The 27264-nt window shown below is 42.1% G+C and overlaps 1 protein-coding gene across 1 annotated transcript in view; it reads left to right on the top strand.

The window, feature by feature from the left end:
- Positions 1–27264, top strand: part of apc2 (APC regulator of WNT signaling pathway 2) — a 233285-nt gene that overhangs the window by 72106 nt on the left and 133915 nt on the right. The window lies entirely within an intron of this gene.

The following is a 27264-nucleotide window of genomic DNA, read 5'->3' as shown; positions in this document are numbered from 1 at the left end:
GAACTGAGCTACCTACGCACAGTTAGCACAGAGAATAGCACAGCCTAGCCTGATCCTTTCTCCTCACCTCACCTGTTTCCTTGCACTTGCATTCCCTGCATTATAGACGTGAACTTTCACTTCCTTAACTTGGAGACACTAGAGCTGGTTAGAGTATTCCATTTGCTGAGATCATGGTCTCTATAGCTCACAGACAGTGAAGTAGGATCCTGGAAGATATGGAACAGAGGAAAAGACCTTGTCACTCTTCCTCATATTCCAAGGTTGGGGCATAGGGTGGGAACCCACACCAATAATGGTTGATTACGTAGCTGCCTCAAGAGTAGTATATGACACCTGATTAAAAAAAAATAAGGATAGCGAGTAGAAGAAATAGGACATAAGAGAATTGTCCTTTTGCATTTAAAAAAACAATTTCTTCCCCTGCAATCACCAAATGATCAATTTATAACTGATTTTATAATGGAGGTCAATCCAATTGTTAACATGCTCTGTAACAATAACAGAGACCAATGATTGCAGACACCTCTCACTTGAAACCCTTTTCTCCTTCCACTGTTCATGCCTCCTGCTGGCCCGGAAATGTCGACAGAAGTAACAGAGTCACTACACAGTTGAACCCCAGTCCCATTTCCACCTCATGCCCAGTACAACCAAACAGGCCACAGAGAGGCACAGATGTAACATCTGAGCCACCAGGAGATTTGTGTTTGAATGTCTGCCCTAAACCAAGAGACAAAGAGACTCTTATGCAGAGTAGTGTGGTGCCATGCACTTTACTAAGAGGAAACAAAAGATGGATTATTTCCTAATTGGATAGAGAGAAATGAGTGAAGTTTGGAAGGATCTACAATATATGTTTTTAGTACGCGAGTCACAAAAACAAAAGCAGGCAGGTCCACCATGTAGTTAAGAAGGCAAATGAAATTCTGACCTTCATTGTGAAGAAGTTGGAGTTTCAGAAAAAGAAGCTTTGTTATAGTTGTGTAGAATGTTTGTGAGGCCACACCTGCAATACTGTGCACAGTTTACTCCCTCTACAATGGATTCTGGTTAATTGGGTCATCGATTACTCGGGGCAGCCACTTATTTGGGACAACTCTTAACAAAAATAAATCTAGAAAATAGCAGGGATTCCCTTTGTTTATTTGGAACACTATGCTGCTTCACTGGGGCAGGAGGCTGTCGCTGAACAGTTTCGAACTAACTTTAGTCACATGCACTTGTGTGGTCATCAGACGCGACACTGTGCTTTGGGTGAGCAGTTTTTAAACAGCATCAGTTGCACGTGTTTATGTTTAAAAAACAGTGATTTTTGTCAGAACTGTTTTGCTCACTGCGGTTCAAGCATTCAGGCTTGGAGATATCAGAAATGACCGGGAGTGAAAATGAACAGATTGGACTACTTCAACAAGTGAGAAATTGTGAAGAATTTGAAAGTATCAATAATCATCCTGAATGCTACCTTTTCTCCCCGCCGGGCATGCATTTCCCTCCTGTGGCTCGAAGTAGGTGTTGGCATGTGATAGTGGCCACTCCCTGATACACCACTTCGACAGGTGGGCTGAACCAGGTGTTGGTAGTACATCTCATACATCGGTGAGAAGGGACATGTTTGTCAGCATGCAAAGTCAGCTCTGGTACACTGGGCGGATGAGATCAACAGTGAGATCCAATGGCCAAGGAGGTGATTCTGTAATGTTTCATGGACAGCGAAGTGCATGACAAGGCAAAGAAATCATAGTCATTTACTGTGACAACTACTTGTAATACTAGACCGGGACTTCCGAGGCTGACAAAGTGTAATTGTCCCAGTGCAATGACTTTTCCACTTCAAAGCTGTCCTGCACAGGATTCTTGTAATTGTTGCATATGGCAGACAACCACCAGTGTTCTAATTTGTTCTGTATTTAATTTAGATACATAATTTGTTACTCAGTTAAGTGAGTAAATAGCTTGTCTTTTTGTACCTTTCTAACTATTTCCATGAAACTTCAGCAAATGGGGACAGCTAGTTAATTGGGCCAAGATATACTGGTCCCGATGTGCCCCAATTTACCAGAGCCCACTCTATTGGCATTCAAGGCAGTCCAAACAAGATTAGGGTGAGGGAATTGACCTAACAAGAGAAGGTAGAGTGTTTGGGTCTGCAATCCTTGGACTTTAGAAGAATGAGGGGTGACCTTCAAACATGTAAGATCCTAAGGAGGTTTGACCGGGTATTTTCACTAATGGGAGAGATATAAGCAAGGGGACAGAGCTACAAGATAACAGGGTGATGCTTTAAAACTGAAATGCAGAGAAATTTCTTCTTTCTGATGATAGTGAATCTCTGGAATTCTTTGCCCTTGAGAGTGGTGGAGGACACTTTGTTAGACGTATTTAAGGTGAAGTTGGATAAATATCTGAAAGATATAGGATTTCATGTAGATGAGGAACTGGTGCAGAAGAGAAATTGAGGCCAGCATTTATCACTCATCGTCATATTAAACAGCAGAATGGACTTGTTGGCTCCTAATTTCCTGTCTTCTTGGGTTAGAACACAGAACATAGAACATTACAGTACAGTGCAGGCTCTTCAGGACACAATGCTGTGCTGACTTTCTGACCTACTCTAAGATCAATCTAATCCTTCCCTCCTACATACCCCTCCCTTTTTCTATCATCCATGTGCCTATCTAAGAGTTTCTTAAATGCCCCTAATGTGTCAGCCTCCACCACCAGCCCTGGCGGGATATTTCACACCCCCACCACTCACCTTTGATGCACCCCCCCCCCCCCATACTTCCCTCCAATCACTTTAAAATTATGCCCACTTGTATTTGACATTTGCACCCTGAGAAGACATCTCTGGATATCCACTCAGGCTATGCCTCTTATTATCGTGTACACCGCTATCAAGTCATCTCTCATTCAGCTTCATGAACATTTAGATAAAATCCAGGTTGACAACAGCTGTATTTGCATCTTTAGGTTGCCTTCCGGAAGACCACGGTATGATTTATATTAAAGTGTCACTCCTACTAGCACAAATGCTAGATGGAAACTCCTACTAGCACAAATGCCACATAATTGAGCCATTAGTTTCACATCTTCAGTCTATTGAGAGTAAGCAATCTGGCTGAACGATTCCATTAACTTGCCATGACATTAAGTGGTTTCTGATGCTAAAAAAAGAATTGTGTTGGTTTGTTAAGACTACATTGTGCTCGAGAAGGAAATGGGAGACAATTCACCTCCATGCATTAAGAGAGCGTCTTGCTGGCCCAGTCTTCAAATAACGCAGTCATGAGTTGTGTAGTCGTTAGCATGACATGATTATAGCTCAGGGTGTGAGAGTTTGGAGTTCAATTCCAGAGCCACCTGTAAAAAATTTGTATGTCCCCCGGTGACTGTACAGGTTTCCTCTGGGTGTTCCGGTTTCTTCACACAGTCTAAAGACGTATTTGTTAGTAGATTAATTGGTCATTAGAAATAGCCTTGTGATCAGGCTAGTGCTAAGTAGGTGGGTTGCTGAGCAGCTAAGCTCAAGGAGGTGGAAGGGTCTGTTCTGCCCTGTATCTCTAAGTAAAATAAAATATAATCCTAAAGGAGAAAGTGACCAGATTTTATAAAACATTTATTATTATCACATGGCTTTGCCTGTGGTAGGTGAAATCTAATCGGTCTATAGAGTTCTTTGAGGAAATTACCAGGAAAATTGTTTCAAAGGTTTTAAAGGAACATTTAATGTCAGAGAAATGCTGAAATGCATCCTGAAATGCTTTTTCTTCATGAATTACCAGGAAAATTGTTTCAAAGGTTTTAAAGGAACATTTAATGTCAGAGAAATGCTGAAATGCATCCTGAAATGCTTTTTCATCCACGAAAACAGAGGAGAGCCCCAAAGAATAAATACCAGTTAAATGTTAGAAACCCAAAGTCTCCCCTCCCTCCCGAGTGTAAGCAGCAGAAAGCAACAATCCCCCCCTGCCTCCACCGGCGAGAAAAAATATGAGGCAATCAATTGGATTAGACATAAGCTTAGTTGGAGAAGCCAGAGAGTGGTAGTAGATGGTTGCCTCACTGACCGGAGGCCCGTGACTAGTGAAGAGCAGCAGGAACCAGTAATGGGTCCATTGATTTTTTGTAGTTCAAATTTTTATTATTACTTCATTGTTGTTTGTCATCTATGTCAATGAACTGGATGATAATGTACCTATCTGGATCAGCAAATTTGTGGGTGACACCAAGATTGGTGGTGTAGTGGACAATGAGGAAGATTATCAGAGTTTGCAGTACAATCTGGACCGGCTGGAAAAATGGGCTGCAAAATGGCAGATGGAAGTTAATGCAAATAAATGTGAGGTGTTGCACGTTGGTGGAACCAACCAAGGTAGGTCTTACACAGTGAACAGTAGGGCACTGAGGAGTGCAGTAGAACAAAGGGATCTGGGAATATAGGACCATAATTCATTGAAAGTGGTGGCACAGGTAGATAGGGTTGTAAAGAAAGCTTTTGCCACATTCGTAACTCAAAGAACTGAGTACAGGAGATGGGGTGTTGTATTGAAGTTGTTCAAGACCTCGTTGAGAGTCCTAATTTGGAGCATTTTGTGTGGTTTTGGTTACCTACCTACAGGAAAGATGTCAATAGGGTTGAAAGAGTATAAAGAAAACTTACAAGGATGTTGCCGGGTCTGGAGGACCTGAGTTACATAAGGAAAGATTGAATAGGTTAAGACTTTATTCCTTGGAATGTGGAAGACGGAGTGGAGATTTGATAGAGTTTTGTAAAATTATGAGGGGTTTGAGGGGCCCAGTGAGCTACTCATCACAAAAAATTTTGTGTTATTATTTTGGCCTACAAATTTTTAATTCAGTTGTTTTCAATTTATGGATCCTTTCTTTGAATATCACTACTGTATCCATGGGATAAATATCATGTCACTGCCTGAGAAAAGCCATCTCTGGGGCAACTCTACCAAATATCAACACACTCCCTCAAAATAGCATCACCTGCTCGGGAGTATACCTTAACAATATCACAACACTCTTAGGTGCGCTTACTGAAGCAAGCAGATAGAGTCACTGTTTTTGTATCATGAGGGCAATGGCCTTTACAAAAAATGCAAAATACGCAACAAGTTTGAAAACTGTTTTAAATTCCAAACTCACATTCCCTCCAAGTCACATACCACTCTGTCAGTCCTTCGTCATTACCAAACCTGAAGAGCCCTTTCCAACTGCATTGTGACAATAGATTGACACCAGCTTCTCAAGGAGCAATTGGTGTTGGGCACCGATGGGGTACAGTAACATAATTGTCAAGGTTCTCAATTAAATTGGGATGTCACTTGGTGCAGTAGTTAGTGTAATGCTATTACAGTGCCAGTGACCCTATTTCAATTCTGCTGCTGTCTGTGTGGAGTTTGCATGTTCTCCCTGTGCCCGCATGGGTTTCCTCCCACATTCCAAAGATGTACAGGTTAGTAGGTTAGTTGGTCACATGGCTTTAATTGGGCAACACAGGCTCATGGGCTGGAAGGGCCTGTTATTATGCTATAACTCTAAACAAAATTCCAGCCGCTCGGACTATCTCTCTAGAGATGTCAGTTCAAATCCCAGCCCACCAGCTAGTGAATTACAATCAAAGTAATAATATGAAGCCCAAGCTGAACATCCAGAATTAAATAATGAAACCCTTTCGTTAACAGAACCATATGTTGGATCTGGTGGTACTGACCAGGAAGTTTCTCAGAAGTCAAGAATGAGGCATTAAACTTGATGGTTTCAGCCATTTTATTACAGGTTGCAAGAACAAGGAACCAAAGAAAGAAAGACAAAGAACAAAGAAGCTGTGGTTGTCTGATACGAAAAACCGGTTCAGACTGTAGAGATGAAGCAAATTCCACTAATAAGATGTAACCTGTGAAATACCCAGATTCAAGTGGTGTGACATCTTCTGCAGAAAAACTAAGAAGCTTCTAGAAAATGCAGAATTATTTTCTATTACTGTAAATTCACTGGACGATTACACGTACATTGTTGATATATAAAAAATTATAAGAAGGCATAGGAATGTTAAATTACAAGAAATGTAACAATTACACCTCAATGCAAAAACTAAGAGATATTGTAGAAGGGTACCTCCCCTGGTTTACCTGTGACTCTGGGTCCCCCTTCCAATGTGATTTATAGAAAAACATTAAATGCTGGCTTAGCTAGCATTGTCCTTACTCATAAATAAATAAACCCAAGCTGGTCTTCTCTTCAGATTGTTCTGCTGAGTTTCAATTATCTAAAGAAACTTTCTGCTTCCATGTCGCAAGATTTACTGTCATTTCATTACAGCATCTTGGCTGTGGCTTAGCTTATACCTGTGGGAATTTCTGTTTTTGACTGCAGGACAGTAAAGCTTAATTTATCAGCTCATTTTAAGTTGCCATGGATCCTTCCATTCTTTCACTCCACAAGACCAAATGTTTTGCTATTCAGGATCCACTGCTCTGATCACGTTACTTTATTACCAGAAGATAAATTCTCTGTGAGCCTTGGAAACTAAGCATTTAAAACCAGTCTAGTTTGACTTGTTTTCCACAATACTGTACTCAACTTTAGATTGGACCTCAAGGAGAAAAGGACAGCTACTTGGAATCTGCCTTGCTGGACTGGTAAAATTCCAAAGGATTGGAATTGTATGAATAGAATGAAGCGGTTTTATTTTGGCAAATAGTTCAGAAAAGCAAGGGCTGTGAATCATCCTTCTATTCTTCTTCTTCTTCTAGAACAAGAATGATTTTGCTTTCACTGCAACTTTGTGGGTTCTGAAATAGCTATTGAGGCCAGTGAGGGAACCGTGGCCTTCTCTGTACTTCACCCCTTCCTTGCCGATCAATTCCTGCAAGGAGTTTGTGATCCCTCCCATCTGATAATCAAGTTCGCAGAAGTTTTAATTTGTCTCCCTTTGGGATATTAGCCATTGCTTTTTTCAAGATTTGAACAGAAAGCCCCAGGGTTGCCATGTGTGTTGACTGTAGTGTGTTGGCTCTGTGTTAAGTGTTCATCAGTTGAGCAGGAAGTGTTGCTGAGATACTGGACTAGCTCATTCTTGATTATGAAGAACATACTTTTCTAGCTTGCTCTTTAAGAAGATACAAGCCGAGGCATTTTGGGAAGTCAGATAAGGTTAGGACTTATAACTGATAAGATACTGATGAACAGAAAGGACCTCGGGACCCAAGTCCAGTTTCCAGATAGTGGCACGCAGGTCAGTAGAGTAGTGAAGAAAACATAGGCCGGGACATTTAATATAATAATTGGGACATTGTTACTACTTTACAAAACACTGGAGTATAGTGAGCCATGCAGTCACCACACTATAGGAAGGATGTGTATGCACTTGTGAGGATGCAGAGGAGATTCACTTGGATGTTGCCTGGATGGAAACTTTAGATATGGGAAGGGACTGGTTGGGGTTTTCTTTCTGAAGCAAAGGCAGCTTAGAGATGAGTTGATAGAAGTATGCAAAATCTTTAGGAGCTGAGCTAGAGAAGAGAAGCAAAGTATTTTCTGAACGGAAGGGGTATCAAATACAAGAAGGTAAGGTTTGGGGTGAGAAGAAAGAATTTTAAAGGGGGTCTCAGGGTAAGTTATTTTACACAGAGAATGGTTGTTATGTGGAACACTTTGGCAGAGCAGTGATGACGATTAGCTTCATTTGTCACATGAGCATCGAAATACTGAAACACACAATGAAATGTGCCGTCTTGCATCAATGCCTAACCCAGACAGCAGACAGTGCTGGGGGCAGCCCGCAAGTGTCACCACGCTCCCAGCGCCAACATGGCATGCCCACAACTCACTAACCCTAACCTTTGGAATGTGGGAGGAAACTTGGGCAACGGGAGGAAAGCCAAATGGTCACGGGGGAAGGTATGTGCCCCTCACTGACAGGTCTATGTGGCTTGTATCTGGTGGGAAGGGAACCCCGATTGGTAATCATTGGCACTCTAAAGCATTGCACTAACAGTTACACTACCGTGCCGCCCCGGTGGTGGAATCGGATTCAATTTCTATCTTTAAGAGACATTTCAACAGGTTTGTAAAAAGAATGCAGCACTATGTGAGTACGTGGAATTAGAGTGGATGGGCAAAATGGTGTGAGTAGATATGATGGCTGAGGGGCCTGTTTCTGTGTTGAAAGTCTCTAAGCTCTGTTGAATCCTGGAATAACTTTCAGTTAAATCGCCTCCTGTTCCCTGATCTCAAGAGGATGTATCCCCAATCTCTTCCCATAGGTTTACCCCCACTTCTCGGGAACCAATTTCATTAAAAAAAATTATTTACTTATTGATCGTTGGCACGTGCCCTAGTGGGCAAGGCACCAGACTAGTAACCTGAAGGTCACTGGTTCGAGCCTCAGCTGAGGCAGCGTATTTGTGTCCTTGAGCAAGGCACTTAACAACACATTGCTCTGCGACGACATCGGTGCCAAGCTGCTTGGGTCCTAGTGCCCTTCCCTTGGACAACATCGGTGGCGTGGAGAGGGGAAGGCCTGCAGCTTGGGCAACTGCCGGTCTCCCATACGACCCTGCCCAGGCCTGCGCCCTGGAAACTCCAGGCGCAGATCCATGGTCTCTCGAGACCGACGGATGCCACTAATTTATTGATTGAGTTATAGCATGGACCGAGCTGCATCTGCCAGTGATCACCCAATTCCATCGTAGCCTCATCACGGGACAGTTTACAACGATTGATTAACCTACCAACCAGTATATCTTTAGACTGCGGGAGGAACCTGGAGCACCCGGAGGAAACCCACGCAGACACGGGAGGAACGGCCAAACACCTTATGGGCTGTGGAAGGAATCACACTGCCACTGTTGGAGGCACAGCCTTCCTTTGCTTGGGTGATCTGGTCACTGGCACAGTTTTCCAGAAGCAGCCTCACTGGGGCTCTGCATAATTGCAGTAAAATGTCTTTACCCTCACACTCAAATGCTCTTGCAATAAAGGCCAACATGCCATTTGTCTTGCTAATTGCTTGCTAAACCTACGTGTTAACTATCGGCGATCCCTGTGCAAGGACATCCATTATATTCCTTTTGCTATGTTTTCACCCATTCATTTACCCTCCCTATCTCCTTGTGAAACCTCTCTGCGTCCCCTCCAGAATTCATACGATTGTTTCCCATTCAAATCTCACCATGACAGCCAGGGAACTTCATTAAACAAACTTGAATTTAAAAATGTGTATGCATAATGATATTCAAGAAAATATCAGTTTATTGTGAATGCCCTTCTGGTTCATTAAAATCCTTTAAGGAAAGGAAGTCTTCTCTCCTTAATGGGTTATTTGTGATTCTGGTTCGCAGTAATGAGATTGGTACTTAACTGCCCTCTGGAATAACCTTGCAGACATTCAGTTCAAGGGCACTTAGGGAACCAGATAATTAATGCTAACGATGCTCAAGTCCTGTGAACATTTTTTTCCCAAAAACAGAAGTGTTGAAGTTAACTCATCCACAGAGCCTAATGAAACGGGTCCTGATGGCTTTATTGCTGTGAATGTTGACCTTTCCCTGACAATCTAAGTGGGGTTGTGGAAGAGTGGGTGTGAAATTTGTCAATTACTTTCCATACAATAGCTTTTTCTATGCACATGATTTTTGTAAGACTTCACCATTAACCTGCATTTACAAAATATAAGATATTCAATATTAAAACTTTATTATTAAGAGATGATTTTAATGATAAAAAATGGCTAATGTCACCAAACTATCTTGTAGTAATGTATGCTGACATGCCTCAGGTGCCAATGTGTCCACATTGGCCTTGCCTGATTTTTCCCTTACTGTGCATTTAGTAACCTTTCTCCAACCTTGTAACACTCCCGTGAATAAAATACATATGAAGCCAGCACATCCAGCAAGCACCTGCTGAAAGAAAATGGAAGAAATTATTCATTTTGCCAAGAAAATTGGAATCAGAATTTCAATTCACGCCATTCTTTCTCAGCACCGAGTTGTGCTTAAATCAGTACAATGGAAGGTCTAAGTTGCTTACTGTCCACTTAATATGTGTAAATGTCTCAATTTTAGAAGCAGCTCTCCAACAAATATCATACTTGATGGTGTCACCCACTACATTCACAAATAGGAATGGTTTTATAAAGACTGGCACAGAGAAATCATTTTCGGCATTACGTTTGTGTATGTTTATTTGTGAAATGTAACAATACAATGTTACATTTTGGCGGGCTGCAATCCATGCAAGAGGTCATTCGTAGGTGAGGTATAGAAAGAGCTTGTTGATGGACTACAGTCATCGTGAAATGTCGTTTATTGGCAATACAGTGCAATGTTCAAAAGGAGCTCAGGTGCTTTCAAGACTCTTTGACAGGCTGCAATCATAACAATCTATCAGGCATTTGGCAGGGGCCAACTAAACATAAGTGAGGTGTAAGTGGAGTGGTCACTGATGGAGCGGTCATTGTGGGAGTGGGTACGATAGAGTGGCCATGCTTTTGCAGAACAGGCTTGGGCAAAGCATCCGGAAGAGATTCTAAGTCCATTTCTAGTAAGTTTTTTTCTCTGTTAGAACATAGTTAGTGCCTTGAGAATAGATCCAGAATTAGCAGAATCTTCCTTGTGTGAGCTCTGGAAACTTTGGGAGACCCCCAGTCTCCCTGGTAACTACGTCTGCACGAAGTGTATCGAGCTGCAGATCCTTAGAGACTAAGTTAAGGAACAAAATCAGCAGCTTCTTAGAGACCATTCCACGCACTCACCAACCTCTGTGTAAAAAAACTTACCCCTGACATCCCCTCTGTACCTACTTTCAAGCACCTTAAAACTGTGCCCTCTTGTGTTAGCCATCTCAGCCATGGGAAAAAGCCTCTGACTATCCACACGATCAATGCCTCGCATCGTCTTATACGCCTCTATCTGGTCACATCTCATCCTCCACAGATCCAAGGCTAAAGGCCGAATTCACTCAACCTATTCTCATAAGGCATGCTCCCCAATCCAGGCAACGTCCTTTCAAATCTCCTCTGCACCCTTTCTATGGTTTCCACATCCTTCCTAAAGTGAGGCAACCAGAACTGAGCCCAGTACTCCAAGTGGGGTCTGACCCCGGTCCTATATAGCTGCACTATTACCTCTTGGCTTCTAGATTCAATCCCATGATTGATGAAGACCAATGCACCGTATGCTTTCTTAACCTCAGAATCTACCTATGCAGCAGCTTTGAGTGTCCTATGGACTTCAAGATCCCTCTGATCTTCTTACCTTTAATACTATATTCTGCCATCATATTTACCTACCAAAATGAACCATCTCACGCTTATCTGGGTTGAACTCCATCTGTCACTTTTCATCCAGTTTTGCATCCTATCGATGTCCTGCTGTAAACTCTGATAGCGCTCCACACTATCCACAACGCTCCCAACCTTTGTGTCATCAGCAAATTTACTAACCCATCCCTCCACTTCCTCATCCAGGTCATTTATAGGATTCCCAAAGAAAAGGGGTCCCAGGACAGATCCCTGAGGCACACCACTGGTCACCAACCTCTATGCTGAATATGACCTGTCTACAACCATTCTTTGCCTTCTGTGGGCAAGCCAATTCTGGATCCACAAAGCAATGTCCCCTTGGATCCCATGCCTCCTTAATTTCTCAATAAGCCTTGCATGGGGTACCTTATCAATTGCTTTGCTGAAATCTATACACACTACATCTGCTGCTCTACCTTCATCAATGTGTTTAGTCACATCCTCAAAAAATTCAATCAGCCTTGTAAGGCACAACCTGCCTTTGACAAAGCCATACTGATGATTCCTAATCACATTATACCTCTCCAAATGTCCACAAGTCCTGCCTCTCAGGATCTTCTCCATTAACTTACCAACCATTGAAGTAAGATTCACTGGTCTATAATATCCTGGGCTACCTCTACTCCCTTTCTTGAATAAGGGAACAATATCCACAATCCTCAAATCCTCTAGAACTTCTCCCATCCACATTGATGATGCAAAGATTATCGTCGAGAGGCTCAGCAGTCTCCTCCCTTGCCTCCCACAGTAGCCTGGGGTACACCTCATTCGGTCCCGGTGACTTATCCAACTTGATGCTTTCCAAAAGCTCCAGCACACCCTCTTTCTTAATATCTACATGCTCAAGCTTTTCAGTCTGCTGAAAGTCATCCCTACAATCGCCAAGATCCTTTTCCATAGTGATAACTGATGCAAAGTATTCATTAAGTATCTCTGCTATCTCCTCTGGTTCCATACACACTTTCCACTGTCACACTTGATTGGTCCTATTCTTTCAGCTCTCATCCTCTTGTTCATCATATACTTGTAGAATGCCTTGGGGTTTTCCTTAATCCTGTACACCAAGGCTTTCTCATGGTCCCTTCTGGCTCTCCTAATTTCCTTCTTAAGCTCCTTCCTGCTAGCCTTATAATCTTCTAGATCTCTAACATTATCTAGCTCTCTGAAACTTTTGTAAGCTTTTCTTTTCTTCTTGACTAGATTTTCAACAGTCTTTGTACACCACGGTTCCTGTACCCTACCATCCTTTTACTGTCTCATTGGAACGTACCTATGCAGGATGCCACACAAATATCCCCTGAACATTTGCCACATTTCTGCTGTACATTTCCTTAAGAACATCTGTTCCCAATTTATGCTTCCAAGTTCCTTCCTGATAGCCTCATATTTCCCCTTACTCCAATTAAGCACTTTCCTAACCTGTCTTTTCCTATCCCTCTCCAATGCAATGGTAAAGGAGATAGAATTGTGATCACTATCTCCAAAATGCTCTCCCACCAAGAGATCTGACATCTGGCAGGGGAATGGGAACCAGAGTGATAGGGCTGAGGATGGAGCAATTGGTATACAACTCAATGCAGTGTGTAGTGAGACTGAGAGGAGGAACAGGCAGATGATAGGCAAAATTGCAGTCAGGAGTTGAGTTAAAGTGTAACAAGGGACTAAAATAGAAGCTGTCATATTTGAATGCACGTAATATATGGAATAAGGTAGATGATCTTGTTGCGCATTTTTGCAGGTTGGCAAGTATGATATTGTAGGCATCACTGCATTGTGGCCGAAAGATCATAATTGGGAGCTTAACATCCAAGCATACACATTGTATTGAAAGGACAGGCAAGGTAGGCAGAAGTGGTGGGGTGGCTTTGTTGGTAAAAAATGAAATCACATCCTTAGAAAGAGGTGGCATAGGATCAGAAGATGTTAAAATCTTTGAGTAGAGTTAAGAAATTGTAAGGGCAAAAAGACCCTTATGGGAGTCTCCGAACCGTAGCCAAGAAGTGGGCTACAGATTATAATGGGAGATAGAGAAAGAAGGTAAAAAGGGCAATGTTACAATGGGGGATTTCAATATGTAGATAGATTGGAAAAAATCCGGTTGGTGATGGATCCCAAGAGAGGAAAACCAAAAGGTCAGCAAGGGTCATCTGTTTTATTTCTTGTTTGATTCTCCCTTCTTTGATTGGATAATGTACCTGGCTCTGAGACATCCATACGTACTTAACAATCTGATCAATGATTACATTCTGGCTGATGCATCAGTGCGTTTCCCTTAATCAATGCCACCAACTGCAGCTCAGCTGGCTATTCAGATTGTGACCTCTTGCTCTTTTACTGGATGACAATATTGACTATATCTCAAATGTAATTCATAGGATGTGAAGCAATTTGGGAGAGTAGTGATTGGGTAGAAAACATACTCCTCAAAACAGCTCCTTTGTTATTTTGAACACAGTTCAATCTTCATTCTCATTATCAAAATCCATCACAGCTTCTGTTAGTCATTCTGTGTTGCTTTTTTTTAAAACAGGTTAGCTCCTCACACCTAATCTTATTCCAGTGAGTTACTGTCTGCCCTCACAGATACTTTACAAGAATTTGGCACAGACTTAGACTCAACAATCTTTCCCAATAACTTCTTAACTGCTTTATTTTAATTCTTAATTTAGAATGATACTCAATTGTGTATTTATGAATCATCTAACATTGCCAACTTGTGCTCAAGCCCCACTCAAGCGACCCCAAACTGACACTCCAACGTGTAATGATGATGTTTTTCCAGGCTCTCCCTCATCATGACTTCTTCCCTAGAATAAATAAATTTCCTTTTCCTAATTCATAAACAAAATGCTTATTTGTCCACAGTATTGATGTATCTTCAGAGACAACAGTTACTTTTCAGGCAAGTTATATTAAAATGTTTTAGTGGATTGGCTTTGGAGTATACTCTGCATTCTTAATCTTCAGAAGATTGGGTCAATAGATAATAGACAATAGGTGCAGGAGTAGGCCATTCGGCCCTTCGAGCCAGCACCACCATTCAATGTGATCATGGCTGATCATCCACAATCATTACACTGTTCCTGCCTTCTCCCCATATCCCTTGACTCTGTTATCTTTAAGAGCTCTATCTAACTCTCTCTTGAAAGCATCCAGAGAATTGGCCTCCACTGCCTTCTGAGGCAGAACATTCCATAGATCCACAACTCTCTGGGTGAAAAAGTTTTTCCTCAACTCTGTTCTAAATGGCCTACCCCTTATTCTTAAACTGTGGCCTTTGGTTCTGGACTCCCCCAATGTTGGGAACATGTTTCCTGCCTCTAGCGTGCCCAATTGCCGAATAATCTTATATATTTCAATCAGATCCCCTCTCATCCTTCTAAATTCCAGTGTATGCAAGCCCAGTCGCTCCAATCTTTCAACATATGACAGTCCTGCCATCTTGGGAGTTAATCTTGTGAACCTACGCTGCACTCCCTCAATAGCAAGAATGTCCTTCCTCAAATTTGGAGACCAAAACTAAACACTATACTCAAGGTGTGGTCTCACCAGGGCCCAGTACAACTGCAGAAGGACCTCTTTGCTCCTATACTCAACTCCCCTTGTTATGAAGGCCAACATGCCATTAGCATTCTTCACTGCCTGTTGTACCTGCATGCTTACTTTCAGTGACTGATGTACAAGAAAACCTAGATCTCATTGTACTTCCCCTTTTCCTAACTTGACACCATTAAGATAGTAATTTTCCTTCCTGTTCTTGCCACTAAAGTGGATAACCTCACATTTATCCACATTAAACTGCATCTGCCATGCATCTGCCCACTCACCCAACCTGTCCAAGTCACCCTGCATTCTCCTAACATCCTCCTCACATTTCACACTGCCATCCAGCTTTGTGTCATCTGCAAATTTGCTAATGTTACTTTTAATCCCTTCATTCAAATCATTAATGTATATTGTATATAATGTATATTTTATTAGGATGTTACCTGGGTTTCAGCACTTAAGTTACAGAGGAAGGTTGAACAAGTTAGGTCTCTATTCATTGGAGCGTAGAAGGTTGAGGGGGGATTTGATTGAGGTATTTAAAATTTTGAGAGGGATAGATAGAGTTGATGTGAATAGGCTGTTTCCATTGAGAGTAGGGGAGATTCAAACGAGAGGACATGATTTGAGAGTTAAGGGGCAGAAGTTTAAGGGAAACACGAGGGGGTATTTCTTTATTCAGAGAGTGATAGCTGTGTGGAATGAACTTCCTGTAGAAGTAGTAGAGGCCAGTTCAGTTGTGTCATTTAAGGTAAAATTGGATAGGTATATAGACAGGAAAGGAGTGGAGGGTTATAGGCTGAGTGCGGGTAGGTGGGACTAGGTGAGATTAAGAGTTCGGCACGGACTAGGAGGGCTGAGATAGCCTGTTTCCGTGCTGTGATTGTTATATGGTTTTATGGTTATATGGTTATTGTAAATAGTTGTGGTCCCAGCACTGAGCCTTACGGTACCCCACTAGTCACTGCCTGCCATTCTGAAAAGGACCCGTTAATCCCTACTCTTTGTTTCCTGTCTGCCAACCAACTTTCTATCCATGTTAGTACCCTACCCCCAATACCACGTGCTCCAATTTTGCACAATAATCTCCTATCTGGGACCTTATCAAAGGCTTTCTGAAATTCCAGGTACACTACATCCACTGGCTCTCCCTTGTCCATTTTCATAGTTACATCCTCAAAAAATTCCAGAAGATTAGTCAAGCATGATTTCCCCTTTGCAAATCCACGCTGACTCGGACCGACCCTGTTACTGCAATCCAAATGTGCCACTATTTCATCTTTTATAATTGACTCCAGCATCTTCCCCACCACTGATGTCAGGCTAACTGGTCTATAATTCCCTGTTTTCTCCCTCCCTCCTTTCTTAAAAAGTGGGATAACATTAGCTATCCACCAATCCTCAGGAACTGATCCTGAATCTATAGAACATTGGAAAGTGATTACCAATGCGTCCACGATTTCTAGAGCCACCTCCTTAAGTACCCTGGGATGCAGACCATCAGGCCCTAAGGGTTTATCAGCCTTCAGTCCCATTAGTCTACCCAATACCATTTTCTGCCTAATGTGAATTTCCTTCAGTTCCTCCATTACCATAGGTCCTCTGGCCACTATTACATCTGGGAGATTGTCTGTGTCTTCCGTAGTGAAGATAGATCCAAAGTACCTGTTCAACTCGTCTGCCATTTCCTTGTTACCCATAATAATTTCACCTGTTTCTGTCTTCAAGGGCCCAACTTCGGTCTTAACTAATTTTTTTTCTCTTCACATACCTAAAGAAGCTTTTACTATCCTCCTTTATATTCTTGGCTAACTTACCTTGGTACCTCATCTTTTCTTGCAGTATTGCCTTTTTAGTTCTCTTCTGTTGCTCTTTAAAATTTCCCAATCCTATGGAATCTTAGAGTAGGAGGATCAACTTTATTTGCCACATGCATTCACATGTATTCAAAAGTTGCTGTGCTGTGTTGGTCAGAGCAGGGTGTGCAACACAAAATTGGTGATGCCCGTGGTTCTTGCTACTTGGTATATTACTGTTGCTGACAGAGTGTTTTAGCTGCAGCCACATTGAATCAGAAGAGTTAAGCAAGAAGTAGTCAAACATCTCTAGATCTGTTATGAATAAATTGGGCTATCGCAAAATGAACTGGTAGCAGCTTAAACAAAAAACATCTCTGATGACAATATTCAAGGGCATTTTCAACTACAGTTGTAAGTTCCCACCTGCTCCAAAGAGGCAACAGTTATACCAGTGCCTAAGAAGATTAGTGTGAGCTGCCTTACTGACTATTGTCCAATAACACTCACATCTATGTTGATGAATTGCTTTGAGAGGTTGGCATTGCCTAGAATCAATGCCTGCCTCAGAAAGGACATGGACCCACTGTAATTTGCCTATCGGTACAATAGGTCTATGGCAGATGTAACCTCAATGGTTATTCACATGGCCTTCGATCACCTGGACCATACAAATACCCATGTCAGGATGCTGTTCGTTGGCCTTAACTCAGCATTTGACATACCTGATTGATAAGTTAATGAATCTGGGCTTCTGTACGTCTTTCTGTAATTGGATCCTTAACTTCCCAACTAGAAGTTCACAATCTGTGCGGATTGGTGATAATATCTCCTCCTTCGCTGACGATCAACTCTGGCACATCTCAGGGGTGTGTGCTTAGCCCACTGCTCTACTCTCTCTATACCCATGACTGTGTGGCTAGGTACAGTGCCTATAAAAAAATGTTCATCCCTTCCCCCTTGGAAGTTTTAATGTTTCATTGTCTTACAACAGTGAATCATAGTGGATTTAATTTTGCTTTTTGTGACACTGATCAACAGAAAAGAGACTCTTTTGTGTCAAAGTAAAAACAAATCTTTACAAAGTGATCTAAATTAATTACAAATATAAAACACAAAATAATTGATTGCTTAAGTATTCACCCTTTCAAGTCAATATTTAGTAAATGCACCTTTCGTAGCATTAAAGTTTTGAGTCTGTGTGGATAGGTCTCTATCAGCTTTGCACATCTGGACACTGCAAATTTTCCCCATTCTTCTTTACAAAACTGCTCAAGCTCTGTCAGATTGCATGGAGATCATGAGAGAACAGCCTTTCTCAAATCCAGCCACATATTATCAATTGTATTGAGGTCTGGACTCTGACTTGGCCACTCCAGGGCATTAACTTTGTTGTTTTTAAGCCATTTCTGTGAAGCTTTGGCTTTATGCTTGGGGGTCATTGTCTTGCTGGATAAGAAATCTTCTCCTAAGTCGCAGTTCTCTTGCAGACTGTATCAGGTTTTCCTTCAGAATTTCCCTGTATTTTGATGCATTCATTTTACCCTCTACCTTCACAAGCCTTCCAGAGTCTGCTGCAGTGAAGCATTCCCACAGCATGATGCAGCCACCACCATACTTCACAGTAGGGATGGTGCATTTTTGATGATGAGTGGTGTTACGCCAAACATAGTGTTTAGTCTGATTGCCAAAAAGCTCAATTTTGGTTTCATAGAACCATCTTTCAGCTGACTTCAGAGTCACCCATATGCCTCTTCAAACTCTAGCTGAGATTTCACAAGAGTTTTTTTCAACAGTGGCTTTCTTTTTGCCTCTCTCCTATAAAGCTGCAACTGGTGAAGCAACAGTTGTATGTGCAGTTGTTCCCATCTCAGCCACTAAAGCTTGTAAATTTGCTGATGATACAACCATTGTTGGTAGAATCTCAGATGGAGATGAGAGGGTGTACAGGAGTGAGATATACCAGCCAGTTGAGTGGTGTCACAGTGACAACCTAGCAATCAATGTCAGTATGATGAAAGAGCTGATTGTGGACTTCAGGAAGGGTAAGACGAAGGAAATGGAGAGAGTGAGCAATTTCAAGTCCCTGGGTGTTAGGATCTCTGAGGATCTAACCTGATCCAAACATATCAATGCAGCTATAAAGAAGGCAAGACAGCAGGTATATTTCATTAGGAGTTTGAAGAGGTTTGGCTTGACTACTAAAACACTCGAAACCTTCTATAGATGTATTGTGGAAAGTATTTTGACAGTAGAGAAGACCACAAACTTTAAGACATAGGTGCAGAATTAGGCCATTTGGCCCATCAAGTCAACTCCGCCATTCAATCATGGCTTATCCTATTTTTTCCATTCCTCAGCCCCACTCCTCGACCTTCTTGCAGTAACCATAAGACGATATAGGAGCAGAAGTAGACCATTCGGCCCATTTAGCCTGCTCTGCCATTCAATCATGGGCTGATACAATTCTTCCAGTCATCCTCACTCCCCTGCCTTCACCCCTTACCCTTTGATGATCTGGCTGATCAAGAACCTATCTATCTCTGCCTTAAATGCACCCGATGACTTGGCCTCCACAGCCGCATATGGCAACAAATTGCACAGATTTACCACCCTCTGACTAAAGTAATTTCTCTGCATCTCAGTTCGAAATGGACGTTTGCCAATTCTGAAGTCATGCCCTCTTGTCCTACAATCCCCGACCGTGGGAAATAACTTTGCCATATCTAATCTGTACAGGCCTTTTAACAGTTGGAATGTTTCTCTGAGATCCTCCCTCATTCTTCTGAACTCCAGGGAATACAGCCCAAAAGCTGCCAGACATTTCTCATATGGTAACCCTTTCATTCCTGGAATCATTCTTGTGAATCTTCTCTGAACCCTCTCCAATGCCAGTATATCCTTTTTAAAACTCCAAGTGTGGTCTCATGAGTGCCTTATAGAGCCTCATCATCACGTCCCTGCTCTTATAGAACCATAGAACACTACAGCACAGAAAACAGGCCATTCAGCCCTTCTAGTCTGTGCTGAAACTTTATTCCGCTAGTCCCATTGACCTGCACCCAGTCCATAACCCTCCAGACCTCTCCCATCCATGTATCTATCCAATTTATTCATAAAATTTAAGAGTGATCCCACAGTTACCACATCAGATGGCAGCTTGTTCCATGCTCCCACCACTCTCTGAGTGAAGTTCCCCTAATGTTCCCCCTAAACCTTTCCCCTTTCACCATAAAGCCATGTCCTCTCATCTTTATCCCTCCTAATCTAAGTGGAAAGAGCCTACTCTCATTTACTTTGTCTATACTCCTCATAATTTTGTAAACCACTATTAAATCCACCCTCATTCTCCTACACTCCAAAGAATAAAGTCCTAACCAGTTCAATCTTTCCCTGTAACTCAACTCCTGAAGACCCGGCAACGTCCTAGTAAATCTTCTCTGCACTTTTTCAATCTTACTGATATCCTTTCTATAGTTAGGTGAGCAGAACTGCACACAATAAATATTCTATATTCTTATATTCTATACTTCTAGAAATGAATGCCAACATTGCATTTGCCTTCTTCACAACCGACTCAACCTGGTGGTTAATCTTTAGGGTATCTTGCACAAGGACTCCCAAGTCCCTTTGCATCTCTGCATTTTGAATTATTTCTCCATCTAAATAATACTCTTCCCATTTATTTCTCTCACCAAAGTGCATGACCATACACTTTCCAACATTGTACTTCATTTGCCTATTCCCCTAAACTACCTCAGTCTCTCTGCAGGCTCTCTGTTTCCTCAACACTACCCGTTCCTCCACCTATCTTTGTATCATTGGCAAATTTAGCCATAAGTACATTAATACAGTAGTCCAAATGATTGATGTACATCATAAAAAGCCGCGGTCTTCCACTGACCCCTGTAGAACTCCACTAGTAACTGGCAGCCAGCCGGAATAGGATCCCTTTATTCCCACTGTTTGTTTTTTGCCAACTAGCCAATGCTTCACCCAGGCTAGTAAGCTTTGATGCCATGTCCAATCAGGAACCCATCAAACTCTGCCTTAAGTACTCCCAACAACCTGGCCTGTACAGCTGCCTGTGGTAATAAATTCCACATGTTCACCATCCTCTGGCTAAAGAAATTTCTCAGCACCTCTGTTTAAAATGGACGCCCCTTTATCCAGAGGTTGTGCCCTCTTGTCCTGGACTCCTCCACTATGGGGGAAACGTCCTTTTCACATCTACTACATCTAGGCCTTTCTACATTTGAAAGGTTTCAATGAGATTTCCCCCCCTCTCATCCTTCTAAATTCCAGCAAATACAGACCCAGAGCTATCAAATGCCCCTCGTATGATAACCCTTTCATTTCTAGAATCATCCTTGTGAACCTCCTTTGAAGTGACTCCAATGTCAGCACATCTTTTCTTCGATGAGGTGTCCAAAACTGTTAACGATACTCAAGGAGAGGCCTTACCAGTGACCTGATCTTGTATTCTAGACCTCTTGAAATGAATGCTAACATTGCATTTGCCTTCCTCACCACGGACTCTTCCTGCAAGTTAACCTTTAGATTGTTCTGCATAAAGACTCCCAAGTCCTTTTCAATCTCAGATTTTTGGGTTTTCTCCTTGTTTAGAAATAGTCTGCACATTTACTTCTACCAAAGTGCATGACCATGGATTTTCCAACATTGTATTTCATTTGACACTTTCTGGCCCACTTTCCTAATCCGTCTTGGTCCTTCTGCAGCCTACCTATTTCCTCAACACTACCTGCCCCTCCAGCAACCTCTGTATTATCTACAAACCTGGCAACAAAGCCATCTATTCCATCATCTAAATCATTGATACACATCATAAAAAGAAGCAGCCCCTCCACCAACCTCTATTGAACACCACTAGTCACTGGCAGCCAACCAGAAAAGGATCCTTTTATTCCCACTCGCTGCCTCCTACCAATCAGCCAATGCTCTAACCATGCCAGTAACTTTCCTGTAATACCATGGGCACTTAACTTGGAAAGCAGCCTCATGTGTGGCTCCTTGTCAAAGGCCTTCTGAAAGTCCAAAAATACAAACATCCCCTTCATCTATCCTAATTGTAATCTCCTCAAAGAATTACAACAGGGTGGTCATGCAAGATTTTCTCTTAAGAAAACCATGCTGACTTTGTCCTATCTTGTCCAGTGTCACCAGGTACCCTATATCTCATCCTTAACCATTGACTCCAGCATCTTCCCAACCAATGAGGTCAGGTTAACTGGTCTGTAAGTTCCTTTCTGCTTCCTTCCTCCTTTTTTAAAGAGTGGAATGACATTTGCAATTTTCCAGTCCTCTGGCACCATGCCAGAGTTCAATGATTTTTGAAAGATCATTACTAATGCCTCCATTATCTCTCCCGCGACCTCTTTCAGAACCCTAGGGTGCAGTTCGTCTGGCTCAGGTGACTTATGTACCCTTAGGTTTTTCAGCTTTTTGAGCACCTTCTCCCTTGTAATAGTCACTGCACTCACTTCTCTTCCCTGACACCCTTCAACATCTGGCACACTGCTTGTTACACGGTGGAGACGGAGGAGCACCCAAGTGCAGGACACTGGCACGTCGACTCAGTTGGGGAGGCTGGCATAGACCTGAACGTAGAGCAGGAAACCAGAGGAATCTTGACAAGGAGACGGGATTCACAGGGACTCTCTGGAAACTAGAGCGGAACTTAGAACTACCGGTTCTAATCGGAACAGGGAACGAAGCATCACACGAGAATTGACCAACAAACTGGCAACCTGTGATAGAGTCGCCATCGTATTTATTTCCCAGTCTCTGATGAAAGCCAGATGTATGGTGATTGGGTAACTAGCAGCAATTGACTGAAATTGGGGCATCATCAGGGAGAAAGAAGGGTTAAAGGGGATCAGCCAACCAGAACCATGACACTGCTAGTATCTACCACAGTGAAGACTGATGCAAAATACACACTTAGTTCATCTGCCATCTCCTTGTCCCCTGTTATTATTTTGCTAGCCTCATTTTAGTGGTCCTATGTCCACTCTCAACTCTCTTTTATTTTTTACATACTTGTAAAAGCTTTTACTATCCACTTTGATAGTATTTGCTAGCTTGCTTTAATATTTCATCTTTTCCCTCCTAATGACTCTTTTAGTTCTCTCTGTAGGGTTTTAAAAGCTTCCCACTCCTCTATCTTCCTGCTAATTGTTCCTTTGTTGTTTGCCCTTTCTTTTGCTTTTACATTAGCTTTGACATCCCTCGTTGGCCATGGTTGTACAATTTTGCCATTTGAATATTTCTTTGTAGTTGGAATACATCTATGCTGCACCTTCCTGATTTTTCCCAGAAACTCATGCCATTGCTGTTCTGCCGCCATCCCTGCTAGCATCTCTTTCCAATTTTCTTTGGCCGACTCTTTTCTCATACCACTGCAAATTGGTTTACTCCACTGAAATACTGCTACATCAGGTTTTATGTTCTCCCTATCAGATTTCAGGATGAACTCAATCATATTGTGAACTGCCTCCTAAGGGTTCTTTTACCTTAAGCTCCCTAATTGCCTCCGGTTCATTACATAACACCCAATCTTGTATAGCTGATCCCCTTGTAGGCTCAATGACAAACTGCTCTAAAAAGCCATAGGCATTCAACAAACTCACTCTCTTGAGATCCAGAACCAACCAGATCTTCCCAATCTCCCATGACTATCATAACATTGTCCTTTTGACATGCCTTTTCCACTTACTGTTGTAATCTGTGGTCCACATCCCAGCTACTGTTGGGAGGCCTGTATATAACTGCCATCGGTTTCCTTTAACCCTTGCAGTTTCTTTGCTCAACCCACAAGGATTTAACATCTTCTGATCCTATGTCACATCTTTCTACTTATTTGATGCCATTCTTTACCAGCAGAGCCATGGCACCCCCTCTACCCAGCTTTCTCTCCGTCTGTTACAACGCATAACCTTGGACATTCAGCTTCCAACTACAACTATCCTTCAGCCACAATTCAGTGATGGCCACGACATCATACCTGACAAACTGTAATAGTGCAACAAGATCATCCACCTTATTTCTTATACTTCATGTACTGAGATATTACATTTTGTGTTCTGTATTTGCAACCCTTTTTGATTCTGCATCCCTACTGCACTGACACTCACCCTGCTGGCCGCAATTTTGTCCTGTCATCCGCCTGCTCTTACTGACAGTCTGATTGCACGCTATCTTTGCTTTTTTTTACCATCCATCCTATCCTGAGTCCCTTCACTCTGGTTCCCAACTCCCCCTGCCAAATTAGCTTAAACCCCCTCCAACAGCTCTATCAAACCTGCCCATGAGAATATACGTCCCCCTTGGGTTCCTGTGCAACCCGTCACTTTTGAATGGGTCATACCTCCCCCAGAAAAGATCCCAAGGATACAAAAACCTGAAGTCTGCATCATTGTCTGGTACAGGGGCAGTGGGTTGGCGGGAGGAGTGGCGACTGCACAGGACCTAAAGAAGCTGCAGGAAGTCATAAAATTAGTCAGCTCCATCTTGGGTACTAGCCTCTGTAGTACCCAAGACATCTTTGAGGAGTGATGCCTCAGAAAGGTGATGACCATTGTTAAGGACCCCCATCACCCAGGGCATACTCTCTTCTCATTGTTACCATTGGGAAGGAGGTACAGACACCTGAAGGCACACGCTCAGTGATTCAGGAACAGCTTCTTTCCCTCTGCCATCCATTTTCTAAATGGACATTGAACCCATGAACAATACATCACTTTTTAAAAATGTATATTATTTCAATTTTTGCATTATTTTTAATCTATTGAATATATATATATTGAATATATATTGAATATACCTCCCCTTTTTTTTTGACTTCAGAAAGAGTAGCAGACCGCACAACCCTATCTACATCGGTTGTGCGCAGGTGGAACAGGTCAAAAGCTTTAAGTTCCTCGGGGTGAATATCACAAGTGACCTGACTTGGTCTAACCAAGCAGAGTCCACTGCAAAGAACCCTTTACTTCCTGAGAAAGCTGAAGAAATTTGGCCTGTCCCCTAAAACCCTCACTAATTTTTATAGGTGCACGCAAAGCGCAGAAACAAATATCACTGTGATGATTGTACGCTCTAGCATCAATTGTTTGGTGACAATAAAGTAAAGTGAAGTATTTATGGATAGGTAGATACTTTATTGATCCCAAAGGAAGTAACAGTGTCACAGTAGCATGACTACTGTACAGATATACAAATATTAGAAGTAAGAAAGAATAAAAATATGTTACCTTAAAAATAAGATGTACAAGATTTACAAGTCAAAGATGACAAGATTTACAAGATTTCTAAGTTCTGATAAGATGGTAGTGCAAGAATTACTGTAATATTAATCAGTAATGGGTGCACATTCACACTGTCCAGATAAGAAGTGATGGTAGCATTGCACAGGGTGTCCGTTGTAGCAAGTCGTGGTAAAGAAAACTAGACAGATCTAAACAGAGCTCTGGTGAACGGAGGCTACTAGCAGTCTGTCAGAAGGGGGTCATCACTTCCCCGGCTATAGGTTGACTATATAGGCTCATTATAGAGCCTAATGGCCAAGGCTAAAAGTGACCTCTTATAGCTCCCTTTGGAGTTGTCTTCATCTATTACTGAAAGTGCTCCTCTATTCAGCCAAAGAAGGAGGTAGAGGGTGAGAAACAATCTTCAGAATTTCCTTTGTTCTACCACAGCCTCCAGCATGTCCAGCTTGACTCCTATAACAGAACCAGCCTTTCTAACCAGTTTATTGAGCCTGTTGGCATCACCTCTGTTGATGTCATTGTCCCAGCACACCACCACATAGAAAATTGTACTGGTGACAACAGACTGGTAGGACATGTGAAGGAGAGGCCTGCATACTCCGAAGGACCTCAGTCTCCTCAGGAAGTAGAGGTGACTCTGGGCCTTCATGTACACAGCCTCTGTGTTGGTGTTCCACTCAAATCTGTCATCCAGGTGCACCCCAAAGTACTTGTGGGTCCTCATCACATCCATGTCTTCACAATCAACAGTAACAGGGAGCAGTGCAGGCTTAGTCTTCATAAAGTCCATCACCTTTTCCTTTGCCTTGCTGATGTTGAGCTGCAGATGATTCAGCTTGCACCATTTGGCAAGTCCTCCACCGGGGCTCTGTATTCATCCTCCTTTCCTCCCTTTATACACCCAACTATTGCTGAGTCACCAGAGAATTTCTGTAGATGACATGACTCAGTGTTGCATCTAAAGTCTGAGGTATAAGAGTAAACTTACTGTAATTGATGCATTTATTTATTTATTTATTTATGCTTTCTTTATTATCATGTACTGCTGTTGCTAACTTATCAAATTTCATGACACATGCCAATGATAATAAACCTGATTTGGATTCTGAAAGTACATTTGGTGGGTGTAAAAATGGTTGTACCTTTGCTATATATTTTTTTCTTTTTTCATAGTGATAGAATTTAAAATTACCCTGGTTCTATTTTTATCACACCATGTAATTAAATCTGCCTAACTGGTCTATCATTTTATAAAATAATAATAACCTTTCATTGATAGATCGGATAACTACAGAGGTCACATTATGAATCTGGTAATGTGCTCAAAAAGACAGTAGGATTTATTCAGTAGTGCATAAATGAATGGTCAGTATGCAGCAATTCATTTTTCTCAGTCTTTTAGATTAAGACACATGAATGCATATTAATTCTTACTTTATTATTTCCTGGCTCTGTTAATTAATGTACAACTGAACACTTTTCTGCCAGTTTTCCTATTTATATGTCAGTCACGATTCAGTGGACAGCAATCTAAATCTCTGAGTCAGAAAATTGAAGGCACCCGTCTAATATCAAAAACTTAAGCATTAAATTTCAGAATGACTCTTGACACTGATAGTGTGCTATAATGAGGGAGGTGCCCATTTTATGTGGTTGGGGCTTCTACTGACAGGAGAAGGGGCAAAGGTGGGACCAGTGGCATCTTAAAAACCGGTATGTTTGGACAAATGAGGCCTGTCAGCTGTGGTTGGCAGCTCACCTAGGAGAAGGAAAACTCTGATCACAAATCTCCTCTGCCTCGCGGCTATATCCACTCATGGGCAAGGCTTCAGGAAAAATCCAGAGCTGGAGGCCCTAAGGTTGTCCTACATTGAGTTTAACACTGACTGGCAACTCCTGCTGGCGGCAAACTGTATTAGTCTCTGCCATTCTTTTGGGTTCATCGGATGTGTGGAGAGGGGGATCTTGCTGCATGGGCAACAGCCTGTTCTCCATATTGTACTGTTACGTACCTGTGGGTATCTTGTACTTGTCACGTGACAGTGGTGTTGAAGATATGCTGAACCTAAGGTAGTGGTCTTGTGATGGTGGAGTGACGTCATTTTCCTGCCAGTAGAAGTCATGTGAGGTTTTTTTTACAGGGTATAAAAGGAGGATACCTCCCTGTGAGGAGGGGCAGTTCGTGGCTGGATTTCCCATTTTGACTCCATGCCACTGCGTGGTCCAATATTATGACGCAGTTTGGTTGAAAGGTGGAGTTTTATTTAATGCCTAAAGTTTAAAAAGTCATTGCCGGCAGTTTCTTTATAATACTGCC

This window comes from Hypanus sabinus, chromosome 16, assembly GCF_030144855.1.
Source record: "Hypanus sabinus isolate sHypSab1 chromosome 16, sHypSab1.hap1, whole genome shotgun sequence".
Taxonomy (NCBI): domain Eukaryota; kingdom Metazoa; phylum Chordata; class Chondrichthyes; order Myliobatiformes; family Dasyatidae; genus Hypanus; species Hypanus sabinus.
Note: the sequence above shows the minus strand (reverse complement) of the source record. Positions and strands in the feature narration are given on the sequence as shown.